The sequence below is a fragment of the Salvelinus namaycush genome, chromosome 17 (genome assembly GCF_016432855.1).
Source record: "Salvelinus namaycush isolate Seneca chromosome 17, SaNama_1.0, whole genome shotgun sequence".
NCBI classification, from domain to species: Eukaryota; Metazoa; Chordata; class Actinopteri; order Salmoniformes; family Salmonidae; genus Salvelinus; species Salvelinus namaycush.
This window is the reverse complement of record NC_052323.1, coordinates 2,339,380-2,362,194: the sequence shown is the minus strand read 5'-3', so window position 1 is coordinate 2,362,194 and position 22,815 is coordinate 2,339,380. Positions and strand designations below refer to the sequence as shown.

The 22,815-nt window shown below is 41.5% G+C and overlaps 1 protein-coding gene across 3 annotated transcripts in view; it reads left to right on the top strand.

The window, feature by feature from the left end:
• Nucleotides 1–22,815, top strand: part of LOC120062216 (ETS-related transcription factor Elf-4-like) — a 59,972-nt gene that overhangs the window by 5,093 nt on the left and 32,064 nt on the right. The window contains exon 1 of one of the 3 annotated variants that reach the window (XM_039012021.1): nucleotides 16,416–16,505. The exons of the other annotated variants lie outside the window; for them this stretch is intronic. The gene's annotated coding sequence lies outside the window, so the exon portion shown is untranslated. Of the gene's footprint in view, nucleotides 1–16,415; nucleotides 16,506–22,815 lie in introns of those variants that run through there. 3 annotated transcript variants of the gene reach the window in all.

Sequence of the window (22,815 nt, the reverse complement as noted above, 5' to 3'; positions counted from 1 at the left end):
GGATACAAAGTATATTGAAAGCACGTGTTTCCACACAGGTGTGATTCCTGAGTTAATTAAGCAATTAACACCCCGTCATGGTTAGGGTAAAAAATGCTGGGCAGGCCATTATTTTGGCTACCATGACTATGCCCCCATAGAATGACAACGCCCCCATCCACAGGGCACGAGTGGTCACTGAATGGTTTGATGAGCATGACAACGATGTAACCTTATGCCATGTCCGTCACAGTCACCAGACTCAACCCAATTGAACACTTATGGGAGATTCTGGACTGGCGCCTGAGACCGTGTTTTCCTCCACCATCAACAAAACACCAAATGATGTAATTTGTCGTGGAAGAAGGGTATCGAATCCCTCCAATAGAGTTCCAGACACTTGCAGAATCCATGCCAACGTGCATTGATGCTGTTCTGATTCGTGGGGACCCAATACCCTGTTAATACACTTTATATTGGTGTTTCCTTTATTTTGGCAGTTACCTCTGTCACTAATCAGTTCCTTCTGTCAGCTTGAGGTGACTAATTATTTAAACATGCACAGGCCATGTCTTCAGTATTTTCAAGTCGCTGTTAATATCTGCATGATTATCATCCCTAGTTCAAATGCCTTACAAAGAATCATGAGACGTTTTGGGATGCAAGATAGTCAGTCTCACAGGCTTGTTTGGTTTGTGAACCAGGGTGATCAAGACCACATCTGAGTCATGTTTGGGGGACCCTCTGAGCGGCACGCTGTCATCTACCTCCCTACCAAGTCTCTTTTTCCTCTGCCTCGCGGGATCTTTAGCCAGCTCTATTGCCTCCCCCCATAACCAACCTCCCTCCCTCTCTCCCTCCTTCCCTCCTACACTAGCCCTGAGGAATGGGCAGGTGCACCCGATTCCCACCACCATGCCCCCAGCCAGCCCGTTATGGTAATAAAAAAAGAGTGGTTTGTGTGGAAGATGGAGTCACACCTTCCTATTGATAACGTTCTTGGTTCTGCAACATCAGGCCTGTGAGCTGAGGAGGTGGAATCTTTACAGCTCTGGGAATAGGGTTGGCAGTGTCAACAGGGTGCCTTGGGTTATTGGTGCCATAGCAAGGCTAGTTACTGAAATACAATGGAAATTCAACAGAATCCATCATCTTGAAAATTAGGATTCTTTCTTAGAAAGGACAACAATATGCTCAGGCTTGTCAAGTAAGTCAGCAGCATACTGCAGGAGTATGTGGCATGTCTTTAATGATAAATGTTATTGTAATTTCCCATTAAAACCTCAATGATTCAGTAGTGCCTCTTGTTATATGTCTGTATCTATCACGGAAACATCACATGTATGTGGGCGGCAAGAGAAATAGAGTTTTTTCAGCAATGACGGCTTATTCATTCAGATGGAACAGTGCTGCTTGCAACTTTTCTTGTTTAGTGAAGAGATGGTAGGTGGAGTAGTAACGTTTCCACCAACTTCAACTGACATCTCAGAAAAGCACAGTACAATTATGTGGCCTCTGCACATGCATATACGGCATCATGTTTTTCTTTCCAGCTGCCATTGGTCCAGACCCACCCTTAATGAGGTAACATGCCTTAAAAAGACATTACAGTGCTTCGACTGCGGGACACGTCAAGCCTAATACCACAGATGTAGGATCTTAATTTGACCAGTATTGTCGTAGAAAAAGAATCCTGCTGCAACAGGACAAAAGTAGGCCACATGAAAAGTGTAACACTGTTAATATAACAGTGTGTAAGCGCAGATTTCCAGTGAATTTATGTAAATCATGAAGCTCATCTGGACTTCCTGCAGCGCAGGAAAATTCTCAGCGGCAAAATAGTTGCTGAGACGACACCTGGATTCAAATGTCCACCAACCAGTAATTTGAATCCAACTCTAACTTCTACTTCTTCTCCCTATAGAGTATCGCTCACGGCTGGCTTAATACAATCTGTTACACTGCCGTCTTCAATAGCATCTGGGCCTGCAATGCAGCGCCATGTAATACAATCAGCCATTCTGACGCTGGGAGATAAGGATTTTTCTTTACGGTTTTCGGAGGCTTGGCTCCCAGACGGCCCAGTTGCACTGTTGTCTGTGGTTGGACGGGAGTGAAGTGGGCCTCTGCAGTCAGTGGTGTGGAAAACTGTGCCCTTTATGCCTTTCATGACTCCAGGAACACAGACTCCTCCTGTGTCTGCTATGCTCGGAGTCCTCACCCAGACACAGGCATGTGCCCACAGTTACGAGGACTATCTCAGAACCTCTGTTCAAATGCCAAAGCCTTGTTCGTCCTTAAAACTGTCCATACCTTCCATGACTCCAGTACAGAGACGGATCTTGTCTGCTAGGCTTCTGACTCAGACACATGCAATAGCCCACAATTACAGAGACAAGATCAGAACCTTTATCAAAATGCCTTGCTCAAGACTTTAGAAGACAAGCTCAGAATCTCAGAAGCTGAGAATAATAATTTCGCAGTTGTGAGTAGAGCCAAGGCCAGTGGGGAGGACATGAGAACAGTGTGAGGTATGAAGGGCAAAACCAGACACAGGATGGCTGCTTGGACTGATGTTGTGAGAAAGTGGCTTCACAAGTGTTAGACAACAACCGTGGTGCCATCATGAAATTATAAATATTCTGCATGCGGATTGGTCTGTATTGTGCAGTTTTGTAGCTAATAATAGCTTGGGTCCTAAAAGGTTGCAGCCAAGGATGGAGATAGTTCTGTAGAACGTAAAATATGTTGATAATTATGTACTCAAAATTCACTTAATTAATGAAGGAACTTTCACTGTACCCAACATTGCCACAGAAAACATGTCTAAAAATAATCTGATGCCATAAGAAGCCAGCTCTTATTTCTGAGCTAGAACGTCTCCTAAAATGATCCACGCTGCCCTGGCCATATCAAAGTTCAATATTAATGCAGTCACAAAGTGGCATCACAGAGCCTGGTTGAGAATGGCTGCCAGTGGATGAGTGTGAGTTGCCAGCCATTAAGCTCTCCCAAAGCAGCCTCTCTAATACAGTAATGTAGCGGAGATCAGCTTGGATCAATACAGATTGAGCTGAGATGAGAGTGAGGATGACAGGGAATGCTGTCTGTGGCTTGGGGCATGATGTACTACAGTACCCATAATGCCTGTCTCCTTACCAATACATGGCTTGTATGTATCCAGGATAGGTTAGTACATACAGTTGAAGTTGGAAGTTTACATACACTTATGTTGGAGTCATTAAAACTCGTTTTTCAACCACTCCACAAATTTCTTGTTAACAAACTATAGTTTTGGCAAGTCAGTTAGGACATCTACTTTGTGCATGACACAAGTCATTTTTCCAACAATTGTTTACAGACAGATTATTTAACTTAGAATTCACTGTATCACAATTCCAGTGGGTCAGAAGTTTACATACACTAAGGTGACTGTGCCTTTAAACAGCTTGGAAAATTCCAGAAAATGATGTCATGGCTTTAGAAGCTTCTGATAGGCTAATTGACATCATTTGAGTCAATTGGAGGTGTACCTGTGAATGTATTTCAAGGCCTACATTCAAACTCAGTGCCTCTTTGCTTGACATCATGGGAAAATCATGATGTCAAAAAAAAATCAAATTGTAGACCTCCACAAGTCTGGTTCATCATTGGGTGCAATTTCCAAATGCATGAAGGTACCACGTTCATCTGTACAAACAATAGTACGCAAGTATAAACACCATGGAACCACGCAGCCATCATACCGCTCAGGAAGGAGACACGTTCTGTCTCCTAGAGATCTACTTTAGTGTGAAAAGTGCAAGTCAATCCCAGAACAACAGCAAAGGACCTTGTGAAGATGCTGGAGGAAACAGGTACAAAAGTATCTATATCCACAGTAAAATGAGTCCTATATCGACATAACCTGAAAGGCCGCTCAGCAAGGAAGAAGCCACTGCTCCAATACCGTCATATAAAATCCAGACCTCAGTTTGCAACTGCACATGGGGACAAAGATCGTACTTTCTGGAGAAATGTCTCTGGTTTGATGAAAAAAAAATTGAATTGTTTGGCCATAATGACCATCATTATGTTTGGAGGAAAAAGGGGAAGGCTTTGAAGCTGAAGAACACCATCCCAACCGTGAAGCACGGGGGTGGCAGCATCATGTTGTGGGGGTGCTTTGCTGCAGGAGGGACTGGTGCACTTCACAGAATAGATGGCATCATGAGGGAGGAAAATTATGTGGATATATTGAAGCAACATCAGTCAGGATGTTAAAGCTTGGTCGCAAATGGGTCTTCCAAATGGACAATGACCCCAAGCATACTTCCAAAGTTGTGGCAAAATGACTTAAGGACAACAAAGTCAAGGTATTGGAGTGGCCATCACAAAGCCCTGACCTTAATCCTGTAGAAAATGTGTGGGCAGAACTGAAAAAGCGTGTGAGAGCAAAGAGGCCTACTATCCTGACTCAGTTACACCAGCTCTGTCAGGAGGAATGGACCAAAATTCACCCAACTTATTGTGGGAAGCTTGTGGAAGGCTACCCGAAACGTTTGACCCAAGTTAAACAATTTAAAGGCAATGCTACCAAATACTAATTGAGTGTATGTGTACTTCTGACCCACTGGGAATGTGATGAAAGAAATAAAAGCTGAGATAAATAATTCTCTCTACTATTATTCTGATATTTCACATTCTTTAATTTAGGTTATTTAAGCGTTCTTAATAGTTTGTATATCAAATTGGGTTGTGTTACACTTAGATGCACTGGGAGAGTTAAATCAGTCAAGTTTTTGAGCATTATTCCAATATGATTCTTTCCCTTGGCAAATTGCCAATCAACTTCGACTCGAGTGGAAATTTAAAGAGTCTTTCTCCCCTCTAACTCACGTTTACCTTAATCACTACCTACTCTCTCAAGTGCTGCTCATTAGTTCTGTTCCATTGACTCAAAACAGTAATTGTATATTTTTTTCCTTCAACTTGTTAAATTGAGTGTTTGAGCTTCCATCACTGTGAAGGATGGCAACATTTACATCATTATCCTCCTCGCAGAAAGATTAAGTTTAGAAATGCATGCCAGTAAATTAGTTACTCACGGAGAGTAGCTCTTTGAGAGTTGTGTGACTGAAATACTCGTTCACGGCTCTGGGAGTGTGTGTTTGAATATACATGTATATTCTCTCTCTCACACTCTCTCGCACTCACTCACTCACTCATTCACTCATTCACTCACTCTTTCTCTGTCTCTCTCTCTTTGTTCCTAAGCAACAGACACTCCTTGTTTACCTATGCATTTTTAAAATTGTGATTCTCATCAGGAGAAGTCGCAGGCCCCCAAGAGATTGTTGTCTATTCCCTTCATTCAAAGTAGCCTCTGTGAAGGCTATCATGTTTCTTAGACATTACGGGATGGTACTCTAAAATTACACGATACTCAGACACCTTTTTGGCAATGTTGTGTGCGTATAGTGTCATATAGGTTTCCCACCTAGAATCATACACACTGATCACTCAGCGGTAAAGTAGGCCTACTACATTCATTTCACCTCCTATGGTTGAACAACAACACATCGCCATTCTGCCCCTCTTATAGAACAATGCATGTTTGTCTCTATGGCCATGTGGTTTATTATCCTCATATCCTGCATCAATGATGCACCTTCCCCTCTGCTATCATAAACAAATGGCCTGCTTTATAAAGCCCGGCCGGTGCTGCTACACAAATATTGACCTGTACTGGCTTGGCTCCCTCTCTCCTACCTGCACCCAGCCTCACACCATACAATACCCTGCAGGGAAACCACATGACAAAACGTAATCACTAGAACATGAAAAGCCACAGCAGTTTGATGGATGTTCATTTTAGTAATTATATTCTATGATTCTGAACACAATTGGTCCCAAGCCACTCCCTCGCCCCTACCAACTCACTTGGAGGGCCCTCCATTGTCACGTGTTGCTTATGAAACTCAGAGGGTGATTTCCAGACTTCCAGTGGTGAGGGGATCAATAAACCCATCAACTTTGGGACACATTCATGACTTGAATGATGCAATTTATGTTACACTTAAAAAAAAATAAAAAAATAAAAAAATCCCCCTGTCATTTTACATGATATAAACCTCAGTAACAGTTCATTAGGGAGATATTTCGTTTGTTTTATGTGGCAAGTCTTCGAAATCAGAGAAAAACAAACACACGTGTCATATAATTAGCCACACCTCACTTCCGACACATCATTTTCATCACAGTAATGCTGTTTTTCTCATAAAAACTGGGAGAAGCAGTAAATCTCTCGTCAACCCTCAAAAAAGGAAAGACTTGCATGCTTTCTGTTGATGTTACCTCTGTATGTACCGTTAAGAGAAAAAAGGTGTGTTTCTCTGTTTTGAGCCAGCTGCTTCTTTGTTAGGACTTCTTTGCAGCACTTGACCTAGTACAGTTTGATTTTTGTGTAAAAAACACAGAACATCTTTTTAAAGCAGAGATCCCCTCCTCATATCCACAACAACTTTGCCATGATAATTGCCCATCCAGTGCTCCATCCTAGGACTTTAACTTCCTCAACTTGCTCAATGGTCACCCTCTTTATGTACAACACTAGTTGAGGTTTATGTCTTAAAATTTGTTTTGAACCAAATACAATGCTTTTAGTTTTAGATGTACACTGCTTTCACAAAGTACTCATACCCCTATACTTATTACACATTTGTTGTGTTACAGCCTGAATTTGAAATCTAACAATACAGCTCCAACTATCATCTTATTATCCATTTCTTTTAACCAATCATCAGTCATCTGAGTCAGTACAGTACAAGTTCACTGCCCTTTTCTAGTTGCATGGTGAAAGTCAGTAGGTAAGTTTGGTCAAATATAATCCTCTCCGTCAGTTTACCAAGAACAGGCAGCAAACTGATTGGGCGGCTGTTAGGGTCAGCAAAGGGTGCTTTGCTATTTTTAGGCAGTGGAATTACTATAGATTCCTTACACACCTGTGGACACACACACTCCTTTATGCTTTGGTTAAAGACAAGGCATATAGGGGTGGCAATACAGTCTGCTACCATTCTCAATAGTTTACCATCAAGATTGTCTATACCTGGTGGCTTATCAATATTTATGGATAACAATAGTTTTTCCACCTCTCCAACACTATCTTGACCAAATTCAAAACTGCAATCCTTCTCTTTCATTATTAGATATTTTATTTATTTATTTTATTCATCTTTTTTTACCATATGATGGTACTGTTAAATGTTATTTCACTTCTGAGTTCTTCCACTTTACTAGTGAAATAGTTGAAATGATTGGAAATATCAATTTTTTTGGTTGAAAATGACCCACCAACCATTTATTTCAGCTTTTATTTCTTTCATCACATTCCCACAAACTTCAAGTTTTCTGCCCATGATATCATTTCAGGTACTCCGAAGTCTTTTTCCATTGTGTTTAATGTCATTTATTCTTGTTTGTTAATATAACTTCTCCTTCTTTTTGTTCAGTTTATTCACATAATTTCTCAATTTACAGTATGTCAACCTATCAGTGAGCAGCCTGACTTGTTTGCCACCTCTTTTGCATAATCTATTTGAACCATACAATTTTTAAATTCATCATCAATCCAGTTGGCTCCAACAGCGCTCAGAGTTAGTTTCTTAACAGGTGCATGCGTGCATGCTTGTCAACAATTGGCATGAATCATTTTACAAATACTTCCAGTGCTGCATCTGGATTCACTTCCTCATACACATCAGACCAACAAACCTTTTTGACATCTTCAACAAGAATCTTTGGCTTTTCTTGTTATTGCCACAATGTTATGGTCACTACAGCCAATGGAAACTGATATTGCTTTGGAGCAAAGCTCGGCAGCATTAGTGAAGATATGATCAATATATGTGAATGTCACAGATCCAACACTATTGATATGCACTCTAGTTTGTTGAGTGATAACCTCTCATATTACAGGCATTAGTCACAGTTATAATCTTCCTCTTGAGAGGACAGCTAGTTGCTAACCAGTCAATGTTCAGGTCACCCAGAAAATAGACCTCTCTGTTAACATCACACACATTATCAAGCATTGCAACACATATTATCCAAATACTGACTGTTAGCACTTGGTGGCCTATAGCAGCACACCAAAAGATGAGGCTTTCGATGAGGCAGGTGAACTTGCAACCACAAAACTTCAACATTTGGCATGAGATCCTCTAAAGGTTTATGGTAATATGGCTCTGAACATATACAGGAATACCTCCCCCATAGGCATTCCCGTCTTTTCTGTAGATGTTATATCCGTGTATTGCTACTGCTGTATCAAAGGAATTATCTAAGTACATTTCAGCGATGGCCAGTATATGAATCTTATCTGATGTCAGCAATATATTAATTTCATTAACCTAATTTCTAAAGCTACATATATTAATATGGGCTATTCTTAGTCCTTTCCTTGGTAGCTTATTCGAGATATGTGTGTGTGTGTGTGATGTGGGGCTGAAGCTACTGACCCTGATGCTCTGCGCTCTCATTCCTCCCAGGCTTTTGGGAGGGAGGGTGGTCAATGAGCATGTCGTAGCGGATGTAAGCAATGTTCTCGTGCTCTGTGGCAGCTTTCATAGCTGGGGTAAGTTCTTTCTGCCTCTGGCGCACAGCTTCAGATAAGTTCCTGTTGAGGAAGATGTTAGTTCCTCTTAAGTTCTTTGCTCTCTCCAGAACAGCCATCTTGTCCTTAAAACTCAGGAACTTGACCACTATTGGCCTGGATATCTCACCTGGGCTGGTTACATGTTTTCCAGACCTGTAGGCGTGCTCCCCCTCAGTCTTCATATGAGCCATCTTGTCACGATCGTCTAAAGGATAATGAGTGGACCAAGGCGCAGCGTGTGAAAAATACATCTTCTTTTATTGGAAGACAAAAACGAACAAAAACAAAACAACAAACGTGAATCTATAATAGACTAAGTGCACACATGCAACATAGAACATAGACAATTACCCACAATCACCTAAAGCCTATGGCTGCCTTAAATATGGCTCCCAATCAGAGACAACAATAAACAGCTGTCTCTGATTGAGAACCAAACCAGGCAACCATAGACTTTCCTAAACCTCTACACTGAACACAACCCCATACACTCTACAAAACCCCCTAAACAATACACACACCCTAAACTAGACAAAACACACAAACATCCCCCATGTCACACCCTGACCTAACTAAACTAATAAAGAAAATCAATATAACAAAGGCCAGGGTGTGACACATCTGCTGCTTTTCACTGATAATTTGTCTTACTTTCTCCTTAGTGACGACCCAGTTCTCATGGGAAGACTCTGTTATGCTGGTATTTCATTGTCTGAAGTGCGATAAGCTCATTTGAAGAAGAGATAGTGTTCTCTCAGTTGTCTAGGGTGTGAGTGGTCCTGGCTGTCAGGGTTTTAGATGGGTATCAGATTGTAAGAGCTGATTTGGTGGTTGTATAGCTGTTTACAGACAGCTCACTCTTAGTTTTAATCTTTACATTTCTGCTAAAGCTGCAAATTAAGTAATTTCACAACTAATCTGTGGGATTTCTAACTGAAGTGATTTACCCAAAGGAAATATGCCACAATTTCAGAACCTAATGTACGATTCTACTCAATGCAGTACTATAGATGCAGGCAGAGGCGTCATGCAAGTGATTTGTTTGAATGGGCACTGATTACCAAGTTCAATGTCTTTGAATTGATTGTTTTAAAAAAACTGAAGAAATCTACAAATGCATCAAATTGAGGGGACACAGAACATGTGCTCACTTCAGTTTCCCCATGTCCTCAGTTTCAATGCCTCTGGATGCATGTGTCACGTTCCTGACCTGTTTTCTGTTGTTTGGTATGTGTTTAATTGGTCAGGGCGTGAGTTTGGGTGGGTAGTCTATGTTATGTGTTTTCTATGTTGGGTTAATGGGTTGCCTGGTATGGCTCTCAATTAGAGGCAGGTGTTTGGCGTTTCCTCTGATTGAGAGTCATATTAAGGTAGGTTGTTCTCACTGTTTGTTTGTGGGTGATTGTCGCTGTGTCTGTGTTTATTGCACCACACGGTACTGTCTCGTTCGTTCTTTCATGTTCATGCGTGCTTCGTTATATGTAGTTTGCATGTTCAGGTCAGTCTACGTTGTTTGTTTGTTATTTTGTAAATATTCAAGTATAGTTCGTGTCAGTGGTCGTCGTGTCTAATAAATTCATTATGGATTCAACACCCGCTGCGCCTTGGTCCGTTCATACACCACCAGACGAACGTTACAGCATGCAAAAAACTCCTTCGTCCACAGGCAGGTCCCATCTAGCACATTTGGTTTCTTGGAAGTTGTGGGAACGTCCGTTTTTGGTTTCCAATTGGTTCTGAGAACGAAGCCATACGTTTCCGGAACGGTAAAACAACGTTTTTTAAACGGAAATTAAAATGTTGCCTGTTCTGGGAACGTAGGTTTTTGGTTGCAGGGAGGTTCTGCGAACGTTTTACTATAGTCCCTGAAAGTTTTCATGGGAGGGTTTATTCATGTTCTGAAAATGGAAATTATAGGTTATTTGAAGGTAAATAAATCATGTACTGAGAACATGTTTCAATAAGACTTTTAATAACACTGTTAGCTTAGGTTAACTGTTATGAACTCCAAGCACAGACAGGACACATGGAAATTCATTTGCTTAGGCATTAATCATGCAAACACATTTTTTATTTTTATTGTATCTCATCAGTGAGATTTGAACCTATAATCATATGCTCTCTAGCCATGGAATTAGTCCACTGCGCCACCAGGATAAAGCTAGCATTCCATGTTTTTTTTAATGCATACAAAGTTGTTATTTATATTCTATTTAAACAGACCCGTTTCAAAGGAAATAAGCACTCATTAAGTTTAGGTGTAGCCAATTAGCGGGTGCGGCCAAAACACCTGAACACACTTAACAAGATAGAGGATAGAGAGAGTTTTGTTGACGCAGAGAACAAAATATATATGTTTTTAAATAACATTATTTTAATGTTCTTCGAACACTACTGTTTTCTTGTGGTTTTAATGGAACTTTTTCTTGCTTCTTACATCTGCATTGCTTGCTGTTTGGGGTTTTAGGCTGGGTTTCTGTACAGCACTTTGTGACATCAACTGATGGAAAAAGGGCTTTATAAATACATTTGACTGATTGATTGATGTTCTGAGAACATGACCATAAATAGAACCACGAGGAAACCTGCAGAAAATGTTATGCTGAAGTACTAAAATTCCCACAGGAAATACATATGGTTCTCAGAACGTTATATGCTAGCTGGGTATCCTGCATCATTCCCAGAATGTTGTGGGAAGGTTGAATGAAAAAGAACCATAAGACAACCACGCACTCACCAAGCTATAAGAAACACAGCTGTGGTAGCTTTTTTTAAAAGCATTTGACCCCAAACTTTGGCAAAGTCTGCGATAAGATTGAGGCCAATGAAGCCGAGTTAAGCTCCTCTTTCTGTAGGTGTGCTGACTGTGTGTGTGTTGCTGATTTGCAGCATGCCTGACGATGTGTGGACGCACCAGCCCGCTTGTGTCCAGACCTGTTTTGGTATGTACCGCTCTTAGCAGCCATGTCCCCACTCCCAGAAGGAGCCAAAACCTCAGTGTTCTGATAGTACTCCAAGATTTGAGGGCACAATTTCAATACTGGCTTGGTATGCTGTAATTTCTGCCTCAAGCAACTACTGGAGAAACAAAAGTATCTTGACTGCATTTTCCTCCCCGTTTGATAGCCCCTCTCTATGGAACCATGATTCTTAGGGTGAGCCTTGCCAACTTGCATGTATTACCAGTTGGGGAATGCAGAGCACAGTTTCAAGGTGCAGTGGTCGTCTGGCTAAAAAGCAGGAATAAAAAGCAGGCTAAAAAGCAGGAATCTCACTGTCAACTTTTTTTTTAGTTCAAGGTTGCTGCTGCATGAGTGGCTGTGTGTGAAGCATGGGTTTTGTGCTGCTGGTATGTTTCAGGCATGGTTTTTCTCTCCTCTTGCCGACCTGTGCTGTGACATGTTGGTATTAGCACACATGTAAACAGATCAGGGATGTGTGTGTGTGTGTGTGTGTGTGTGTGAGAAAGAGCGAGATGGCGGGGACAGTGCTATTTCATAACCATACCATGGAGCATAGTTTAAAAAAGTCCATGTGAGGGCCATTGGACTTGCAATTAGCTTCAGAGGGCCATGTTTTAGCAGTAGTTTCCAGTTCATTTGGGCACAAACTGGTAGAATCAATGTTATTTCAACGTAATTTGTCAATGTACTGTGACGTGGAATCTACGTGGAAAATACATTGTATTTGAAATAAGTCATCAACTGTTGTTTTGAGGGTGAAATTTCAATCACAGGATTATGTCATCATTGTAACCAATTTTCAACATAGACAAACCTTGCATAAAATGTGTAGAATTTGTACCTTTGAAATAACGTCAGATCTTCAACGTCATCGCACTATGTACTTTTATTGTAATCTCAACTGCAATCCAGGTCACTTGGTTGCACTATTAGATGGAGCACAGTGATACCACATGAAGTTGTTTTATAAATACAAAATATCTGACATTGAATTCCCATTTTAACTTTGTTGCGCTTTTAAATGGTTGAAAGCGCTGTGATAACACATTTAGATGACAAGTAAACCAAAAATCCAACATTGTTAGGTTGTGCTTTTGAAAAAATCTTGTTGAAAGCCCACATGAGGAATTCAACAAACTTCTGGCTTTCTTTTGGAGGGGGTGAATTGATCAACGTCTCAACCAAATATGAATCCAATTTTCACGTTGAAATGATGTGGTGTCCCCAGTGGGATGTTAGCGTTTAGGCAGCTGTTGCTTCGGAGATATGTGGTTTCTGTAGAAGGTTGGGATACTGGATGGAGTTAAGTGTTTTTGCTATTCCAGTTTGGTCACGTACCAAATTCTTCCCGCACGGCAGCCAAAACAACGGGAGAGTCTTCAAAACAAAGCATTTCAAATATTTCTGAGTATAATTGTCAATGCACAGTAGGAGGCAGCTGAACTGAGGCTGAAAGAGAGGCATACTTTAGTCGTCTCTGTCTTGTGTCTGTGTTTTTCCATTTCAACCCATTTTGTCACTCAAACGCATAAGGTCCTAAAAGCCCCGAGAGAGAGAGAGACATAAATGACTAACACCCACCAAAGCTCATATCACAGACTTCAAAACCATTAGATATACTATCAAAATCATACATAAACCTCAAACTTTCTTTTGACGTGCCTAGAGAAGTAGGGAAGTAATTCTTGGACCAAGGACAAATGTGGAGATTCTTCAGCAAGAGAGTCATCCGTCTACACTCACATTTTGCAATCATGTCAGTTTGCTATTGGATCCTGCGAATTGGCCTCAAGCTAATTATTTCACCTCAGTGCACATGAAGCAGGTTGGAGATGGGGGCAATGATGATGAGCAAACAACCATCTCCCATGTGAGATGTGTATTGCTGCTCTTCAGCACATAATTTCCTATACTCATATACCATTTGTTTGGTCACATATGACCAATAGGCACCTTCGCAGTTTCCAGATGCTAATCATTCTTGATATTTTGTGAACAGGTAAAATGGCCAAATGGACATTTGAATGAGTAGCTTCTAGTAGCGATCAAGTAGCTACTAGCTTTACTTAAGAGATATGAGGACATATGTTTTTAGTGTCCCTTGCTGCAACTTCCTGTCCTGCTTTCACAACTCTAATGTCTCTTCCTATCTATGGTGTGTGGCCTGTTGCTACATAATATAAATAGATTGCTGGTGGTGGGGTGGTAGTTCTAAAAAACGTATTTATATATATATTTTTTGAATCCATGGTTTAGACGGTGGGCCCATTTACTGCTGGTAAAATAGAATATATTACGGAATATACAGTGCATTTGGAAAGTACTCAGACCCCCCTCAGTTTTTCCACATTTTGTTTCGTTATAGTCTTATTCTAAAATTGAGTAAATTGTTTTTTTCTCTCATGAATGTACACACAATACCCCATAGTGACGAAGCAAATATTGGTTATTAGAATTTTTTGCAAATAAATAAAAATATCACATTTACATAAGTATTCAGACCCTTTACTCAGTACTTTGTTTGATCGGGTTCAAGTCTGGGCTCTGGCTGGGCCACTCAAGGACATTCAGAGACACTCCCGCTGTGTGCTTAGGGTCCTGTCGGAAGGTGAACCTTCTCCCCAGTCTGAGGTCCTGAGTGCTCTGGAGCAGGTTTTCATCAAGGATCTCTTTGTACTTTGCTCCGTTCATCTTTCCCTCGATCCTGACTAGTCTTCCAGTTCCTGCCTCTGAAAACCATCCCCACAGCATGATGCTTCACAGTAGGAATGGTGCCAGGTTTCCTCCATACGTGGAGCTTGGCATTCAGGCCAAAGAATTCAATCTTGATTTCATCAGACCAGAGAATCTTGTTTCTCATGGTCTGAGAGTCCTTTAGGTGCCTTTTGGAAAACTCCAAGTGGTCTGTCATGTGCCGTTTACTGAGGAGTGGCTTCCGTCTGGCCACTCTACCATAAAGACCTGATTGGTGGAGTGCTGCAGAGATGGTTGTCCTTCTGGAAGGTTCTCTCATCTCCACAGAGGAACTCTGGAGCTCTGTCAGAGTGACCATCTGCTTCTAGGTCACCTCCCTGACCAAGGCCCTTCTCCCCCGATTGCTCAGTTTGGCCGGGCGGCCAGCTCAGGGAAGAGTCTTGGTGGTCCCAAACTTCTTCTATTTAAGAATGATGGAGGCCACTGTGTTCTTTTGGACTTTCGATGCTGCAGAAATTTTTTGGTACCCTTCCCCAGATCTGTGCCTCAACACAATCTTGTCTCGTAACTCTACGGACAATTCCTTCGACCTCATGGCTTGGTTTTTGCTCTGACATGCACTGTCAACTGTGGGACCTTATATAGACAGGTGTGTGTCTTTTCAAATCATGTCCAATCAATTGAATTTACCACAGGTGGACTGCAATCAATTTGTAGAAACATCTCAAGAAGGATCAATGGAAACAGGATGCACCTGAGCTCAATTTTTTTGTCTCATAGCAAAAGTTCTGAATACTAATAAAGGTATTTCTGCTTTTTAAAATTCTAAAAACATGTTTTGGCATTGTCATTACAGGGTATTGTGTGCAGATTGTTGAGGAAAAAATGAATTCAATCAATTTTCGAATAAGGCTGTAACGTAACAAAATGTGGAAAAAGTCAAGGGATATGCTGAGCTGCTCCTACCTCTGTGGATATTTGGTTAAAGTTTTAGGCCTTTTTGTCATATTCTGCTAATCTTTTGGGTATGAAATATCTGTTCAGGTTAAATAAGGGACTGTCTTAACCCTGTTGCACGTATGAGGAGAGAGGAAATGTGCATAGGGCTGTTCCATGTTCTCTGCGTCTTTGTGGCTGTCTCTGTTTAGACTTTATCCTCTATTGCACTTTAAGAAGAAGTTGTACGAAAGGGTCAACCTTGAATGTTTATATTTGGTAAGCTTCGAATGGAAATTTGTCGCCAGAACAGCTGGGCTAACAACTCATAAAATACTTTGAGGGGCCTCACATCCTGATCTCGCAAGCTTACCTTCTGTTTCTCACGAGATCGGGATGGTTCGTACGAGGCTACAGTAACTACCCACTGGGCAAAAAAAATCTGCGCTGTTTCCACGTCATTTCCACCCGAAAAGCCATCTACGTTCTGTAAGGGTATTTCATATTTTCTTTACCAAACTTGTAACATAAATCCAATGACAGGGTGACATTTTTGGTTGATTTCACTTTGAGTCCAGATTAGTTGACAACTCAACCAAATGTAAATTAAAACTAGACATTGAACTGACATCTGTGACAAGTGGGTATTAACTGTCATGGAGAAGAACTATAGTGTTGATTGTTAGGACTACTGGCAGGACAGTGTTACAGGAACTTGGTTAGAATTGGCGTGAAACCCAATGATGAAAGGGGCCAGCTTTGGTGGTGCGGTATGGTGCGCTGCAGTGGAAGGCAACACCTTGCTCAGGATCACATGGTGGTTTCTATGTGTGTGTGTGTCTATGTGGGATTGTCAGATGAGCGTGTGAGTTTTGAAAGGGCACGTATAGCATATCAAGGTTAACAAGAAGAGGCCCACTGACTCTATTTCCATTCACTAACACGGTCATTATGAACAGTAAACTTAGTATTACTCGCTGACATGTAAAAAGATGTAATGGGGGTTGAGGAATAAGTCCTTGTTTAAGGTTGGTCTTTCTGAGGAGATACATTAATCAGGTCTGCAATCACAATACGGGAATTTTCTATACACACACGAGTTTTGGACTTTGGAAGGCACAGAGAAGGGGTAGAAACACGTCAAAGACCGAATCAGTTAGTTAGAAGGAAGGAGGGGGAGTTGTGCGAAAGAACTTTCCACTCTTGCACTGAGAAGTTTTCTACTGAATGTGGTTTAACAGACAGGAAGTCGCTGAAACCCAGTGATGCATTTCCTGTCAGTGCAAGCTTTACAGGTCAGTTTGTGGCTGCTGTTTCAATTCTCTCAATTATATTTGCCGCCTCTATTTTCACTACACTCCCTCTTCTTTCTGTTTCCTCATGCATGGTATGCTCTGCCATGATATGAGGGTTGTGTGTCAATATATTTCCAAAGCATCAGGATACTTGTGTAGGCTACAAGTAAGCTACAATTGATCATTTAAAAAACATTCCTAGATTTGTATGATTTAACATCCATATGAAGACTCAATGCAGAAGTCATGTGAATGTTGGTCATCTCACTGTGATCAATAAATTAATCATACACACATAGCTGATATTTCTGCTTTAAAAAGTAGTAAATTACCATGCAAATGATCATGGATTAACAGGCACTCATGTGGCTCTATGAGCTGCGGGTTAGCACTAGCAGCACCAGTCTGTATCACACACCACAGAATGCTAGCAACAGCTCTTCAGAATTAGCCCGTGCGAGTTAGCACTAGCAGCACCAGTCTGTATCACACACCACAGAATGCTAGCAACAGCTCTTCAGAATTAGCCCTTGCGAGTTAGCACTATTATCTCCAGTCTGTTGTCACACACCAAAGAATGCTATAGCTCTTTCGGGTTTGCCATAGTAAGTTAGCAGTAGCGGCACCTGTCTGGGTGAGGGTGTGGGTGCTGCTGCCTTCGACCTTGTTTTTATCGCTGTCTTCATTTGACTGTGGCACGCCAGCCGACGCCGTGCATTTCTACAACAGACAGACATCACTGTTGGTCTGGAGGCAGCTGTTGTGTTTAGAATGACAACTCCATTATCAACTAGATGTTGTTCAACGTCAAACTCAACTGACTCATACAGAATAGAGTAATCAATCCCATATCACAGACGTCAGGCATAACAGAACAATAACAGCACTGTTGAACTGTGTGTTAATGTTACTGTTAATGCAACACCACTAACTGAAATATATCAGAGTGCAGACATAACAGCAGCATGTTTTGTTGTTTTACTGGCCGCACTCTCTCTTACTGGCTGTTATTATAGGATGCCTATGTCCACTGCCTTCCTTTCTGGCCATATATCTCGCCCCGGCATGGCAACTTGCAACCCCCTATTACCCAATAAAGTTTTGTCAACGTTTAAACAAGCCGTGACTGTGAGCATTGTGCCATAGCCCATGCATGGACATGTACATGTGCTGAGCAGAGCTGAGAATACTTCTACCAGTTTTTATACACACACACACACACACACACTGGTGTAGGTTGCGGTGGCAGTGAAAGTACATTCTGTGTCTGTGTACGCTCTGTTCTTTGTCTGGCATGGCGGTAGCAGCCTCTTAATTGCTGTCCCTCCACTCTGTTGAATTAGCAAACAGTCACCTCATAGGACTATGACCTTTGGATAATTCCCAATCAACTGGGCTAGTTTGCCTTGAAAGGTTGTCTGTTCTTTCTTCCGTGTGAGATGATGTCTCTGAAAACGGTATCTTTGCCAACTTGCAAATGTCTTAAAGACTCTTTTAAAGTTGAATTGTCTGTGCCCATGTCAGGGGAGTGGCTACTTCATTCTCTCACTCAGTAGGGGTGTGCTGTTGTTGTTGAATAAGATACATGTCTTAGCCTCTAGTCTGCTAAAATCATGTGTTTTCTTTCCCTATTGATGTGCATGAGGCCAAACAGTTCAGGCAAACAGTTAGCCAGAGAGGATTCTACTATAGCAGGGCTCCAGGACTGACTTGACACCAGCCTAATACCACAGTCATTTCCTCAACAGGAACCCAGAAGCATTCCTGCAAAACAGCACTTCTCTGCTGACTACACTTGATGACCACAAAAAATTGGTGTTGTCCTCAGTTTTTCTGGGTTTTTCTGCCAACATGTACATTGGTATTTTGCTTTGCTCTCTAAGGTCAGGCCTCTGTAAATACAGCTGAATTGGGTTACCTTCAATGTAGCCTCACTTTTGCCAGGCGAATAGCTAGCAGTTTATGGGAACTAGAGCAGGGGTTCACAAACTTTTTCATTCAGGCCCCCCATCCAGCATTGCCCCCCCCCCCCTGTTCACACCCCTCTTGTTGGCAGAGAGAAAATGTAAAGTTTATTTCCTGCAATTCTACAATTTTTTTCACGGGGTGCAATTTTCTTGAACTTCTCTAGAGATACTCTACTGTTCAAAAGTTTTAGAACACCTACTAATTCAAAAATGTTTAAAAAAACAACTATTTTCTACATTGTAGAATAATAGCGAAGACATCAAAGCTATGAAATAACACATATGGAATCATGTAGTAACCAAAAAAGTGTTAAATAAATAAAAATATATTTTATATTTCAGATTCTTCAAAGTAGCCACCGTTTGCCTTAATGACAGCTTTGCACACTCTTGGCATTCTCTACACCAGCTTCATGAGGTAGTCACCTGGAATGCATTTAAATTAAAAGGTGTGCCTTCTTAAAAGTTAATTTGTGGAATTTCTTTCCTTAATGCGTTTGAGTCAATCAGTTGTGTTGTGACAAGGTAAAGGTGATATACACAAGATAGGCCTATTTGGTAAAAGTCCAAGTCCATATTATGGCAAGAACAGCTCAAATAAGCAAAGAGAAACAACAGTCCAGCATTACTTTAAGACTTGAAGGTCAGTCAATACGTAACATTTCAAGAACTTGGAAAGTTTCTTCAAGTACAGTCACAAAAACCATCAAGTGCTATGATGAAACTAGCTCTCATGAGGACCGTCACAGGAAAGGAAGACCCAGAGTTACCTCTGCTGCAGAAGACAAGTTCATTAGAGTTACCAGCCTCAGAAATTGCACCCCAAATAAATGCTTCACAGAGTTCAAGTAACAAACACATCTCAACATCAACTGTTCAGACGAGACTGTGAATCAGACCTTCATGGTTGAATTGCTGCAAAGAAACCACTACAGTACTAAAGGACTCCAATAATAAGGAGAAACTTGCTTGCGCCAAGAAACACAAGCAATGTACATTAGACGGGTGGAAATCTGTCCTTTGGTCTGGAGTCCAAATTGGAGATTTTTGGTTCCAACCACGGTGTCTTTGTAAGATGCTGTGTGGGTGAACGGATGATCTCCGCATGTGTATTTCCCACCGTAAAGTATGGAGGAGGAGGTGTTATGGTATGGGGGTGCTTTGCTGGTGACACTGTCTGTGATTTATTTAGAATTTAAGGCACACTTAACCAGCATGTCTACCACAGCGATACACCATCCCATCTGGTTTGGGCTTAGTGGGACTATCATTTGTTTTTCAACAGGACAATGACCCAACACACCTCCAGGCTGTGTAAGGGCTATTTGACCAAGAAGGAGAGTGATGGAGTGCTGCATCAGATGACCTGGCCTTCACAATCCCCCGACCTCAACCAAATTGAGATGGTTTGGGATGAGTCAGACCACAGAGTGAAGGAAAAGCAGCCAACAAGTGCTCAGCACATGTGGGAACTCCTTCAAGACTGTTGGAAAAGCATTCCAGGTGAAGCTGGAATGCCAAGAGTGTGCAAAGTTGTCATCAAGGCAAAGGGTGGCTATTTGAAGAATCTGAAATATAAAATATATTTTGATTTGTTTAACACTTTTTTGGTTACTACATGATTCCACATGTGTTATTTCATAATTTGAATGTCTTCACTATTATTCTACAATGTAGAAAATAGTAAAAAATTAAGAAAAACCCCTGAACGGTAGTGTACATTGGAGGCTAAGCTTTTCTGTCAGTCTCTCTCAGACTTAGACTTAACCACTCAAGTGGAGGCATATATTCTCTTTGTGATGAGCTGTACTAATTGACTGCAGTGGGTCTGTTTTCCTAACCTTTGTGGTGTTTGGATAGTGAAGAGAGAACTTTATGCCCATTGTCTATCATCTCCGTCTAAAATCGCATTTGGAAAACCAAGCGTGTACTGCCTGAAATGCCAGGAATGCCAGTCTGAGTCAGTTTCCTCGCTATTATCGCCAAGCAGGAAAGAACGCCACACTCCTCTTTGTTCTCCCTCTCTCACTTCTCCCCTTTTCCCCCGAAGGGCGCACATCAGATCAAGAGCTATTCTGAGACTCTGAACTCAATCTCTCGATACAGGGCGAGTGAGTGTTTGAGCAAGCATTACCACCCATACTACAACCGCCAATCACATAGTTATACCAGAACCACCGGAGCATGCTCCAACCACCCTATAACAACGTCACCTCTTTTGAGTTAAAAAAATAATTAGAGAAAGGAACCGGGGTTGATAAGAATATTTTGTTCTTGGTAGGTTTTCTCATATCTCACAATGTTTGTGTGGTCGCCACATGTGGGCTGACACATTGCCTAGTTATTCAATTGGCTAAATTACCTCCTTTCATGGTTAACAATGAGCTCAGCTGAGGAGAGCGAAGAGGGGGAAATAATGGCCTGCTAGAAGCTGTACGTTTGTTCATGAAGCCAGGGGTGTATTCAATTTCGCGAAACGTTCAGAACATTGCAGATAGAAAGGTAGGTCTAACAAATAGAGCTAACACTATTCTCTATTCCACCGGACAGACAGTCATGTCTGTTCTACACAATACAACGCTCTGTGACGTCGCTCCCTTCTGAACAGACCCCAGGCCTCTAATTGGTTGTTATTGCGACTGCCAGTCACTTTGCTCCAGGAGAGGTGGAGTAGTCTTCTGCTGTTTGTTCTTTGCTAGCTACTCCTCCTCAATATACAGCACGTACAACAGACTGGCATGTTTGTTTGAGGCAGGGAGAGGGAGGGAGAGCGTGGAGCACATCAACCACCAGTCACATGACGTGTGCCACAGTGGAGTGGTAATTACTTCTACTAACTCCAGTAGTACTCAAGAGGAAACACTCTTTTCACGCCACTTCGATACTAAAGTAACTTTTTCGTAACAGGTTAGGAGAACCTGTTACGAAAACCTCACTCTCCTAAACTGCTAAATGAATGTTAGGAAAAGGGTAAGGGTTAGCGAAATGCTTTCCTAACCTGCTATGAAAATCACTTTATATTGAAGTGGTCTGAAAAGAGTGTGTCCCAGTACTCATGTAGCCTGAGGCTGGCCAAGAGTGGCCCCACGCAGGCTAAAGTTACACTGCTTTATTTGCTCTGTGGAGGCTTGGGAAATTGAGTAACACTCTTAGATATAAAGTCCCCTGTTTAGTGGACCTGCGTGGTTCTGGTACCGGTTCCGACTGACATTTTCGCTTATGAATCGATCTGTGGACACCGTAACGACACTCTTCCGCCTGTTTGAAGTAGGATGTGAAATCTGGCACCACTTGATGCTGGGATGTCCCTCGTACCATTTCATTCGCTCTTCTGACTGTCCATCAACTCCTGGCTGAGCCCACCATCACAGCCACAGACAAAGCACATACATGCCTGCGAAGTGGTCACTCTAGCACATTCAGAGATCGATTTTGTCAACTTTAACAATGTAAAATCATTCATATATTTTAAACAAAAAATACTTTGTTTGTCGTAGACAGACAATATTAATATGAGATGAAAGGCGAGTTCCTAACGAGGTCAGGAAGCCAATCTAGAGCTCTGTGTGATGTTCACGGCGATGGGGGCAGTCATTTTGATAGAGAGATCTTTATAAAATATGCATATTGTCTCTAACACTAATCATACAAATATGTATTTTACACGTACAAGGAAGGTGAACTCTTATAGTTAGTCATTTTATAATTTGATTATACTGCATTTAGAATGCATATAAGTCATTTCAAGCCTTATTCATACAGTTTTGTTGAATAGGAAATACATCATAAAACATTTCATATTTGTATCATATTTGTACTGTGTACTTGAGCTTGTGTCTTCAAAAGTGAATACACCTCAGCAATTTATAACAATTTTTACCAGAAAAGTAAGATGTTAACCTTTGTTGGAGTATGCCGCATTACTAGTTATTGTTTATGGCCTTCTCATGATAAATAAGGGTTAGATTACATTTTAGTTACCTGGTGAGCTGTTCTGTTTTGCTTTTTTAACTGGTGAGCTGTTCTGTTTTGCTTTTTTAACTGGTGAGCTGTTCTGTTTTGCTTTTTTCCCCTGTCGTCTTCTCTGACTGACGTAATGTAGAGTGATCTCAGCCTCCCTCTGCCTGTGCAGACAAGGCAGCAGTTGTCATGTGCTCTGGGATACTGTACAGGTCTCTCTAATGGCTGACTGTCTGTAGTAATCTGTCTACCCTCAGCACTCTGCCAACTGGGTCACCCAGATCAATGATGCGATAGCAGGAGGGATATAGAACACACACACACACACACACACACACACACACACACACACACACACACACACACCTTGCATTAAACCCTCT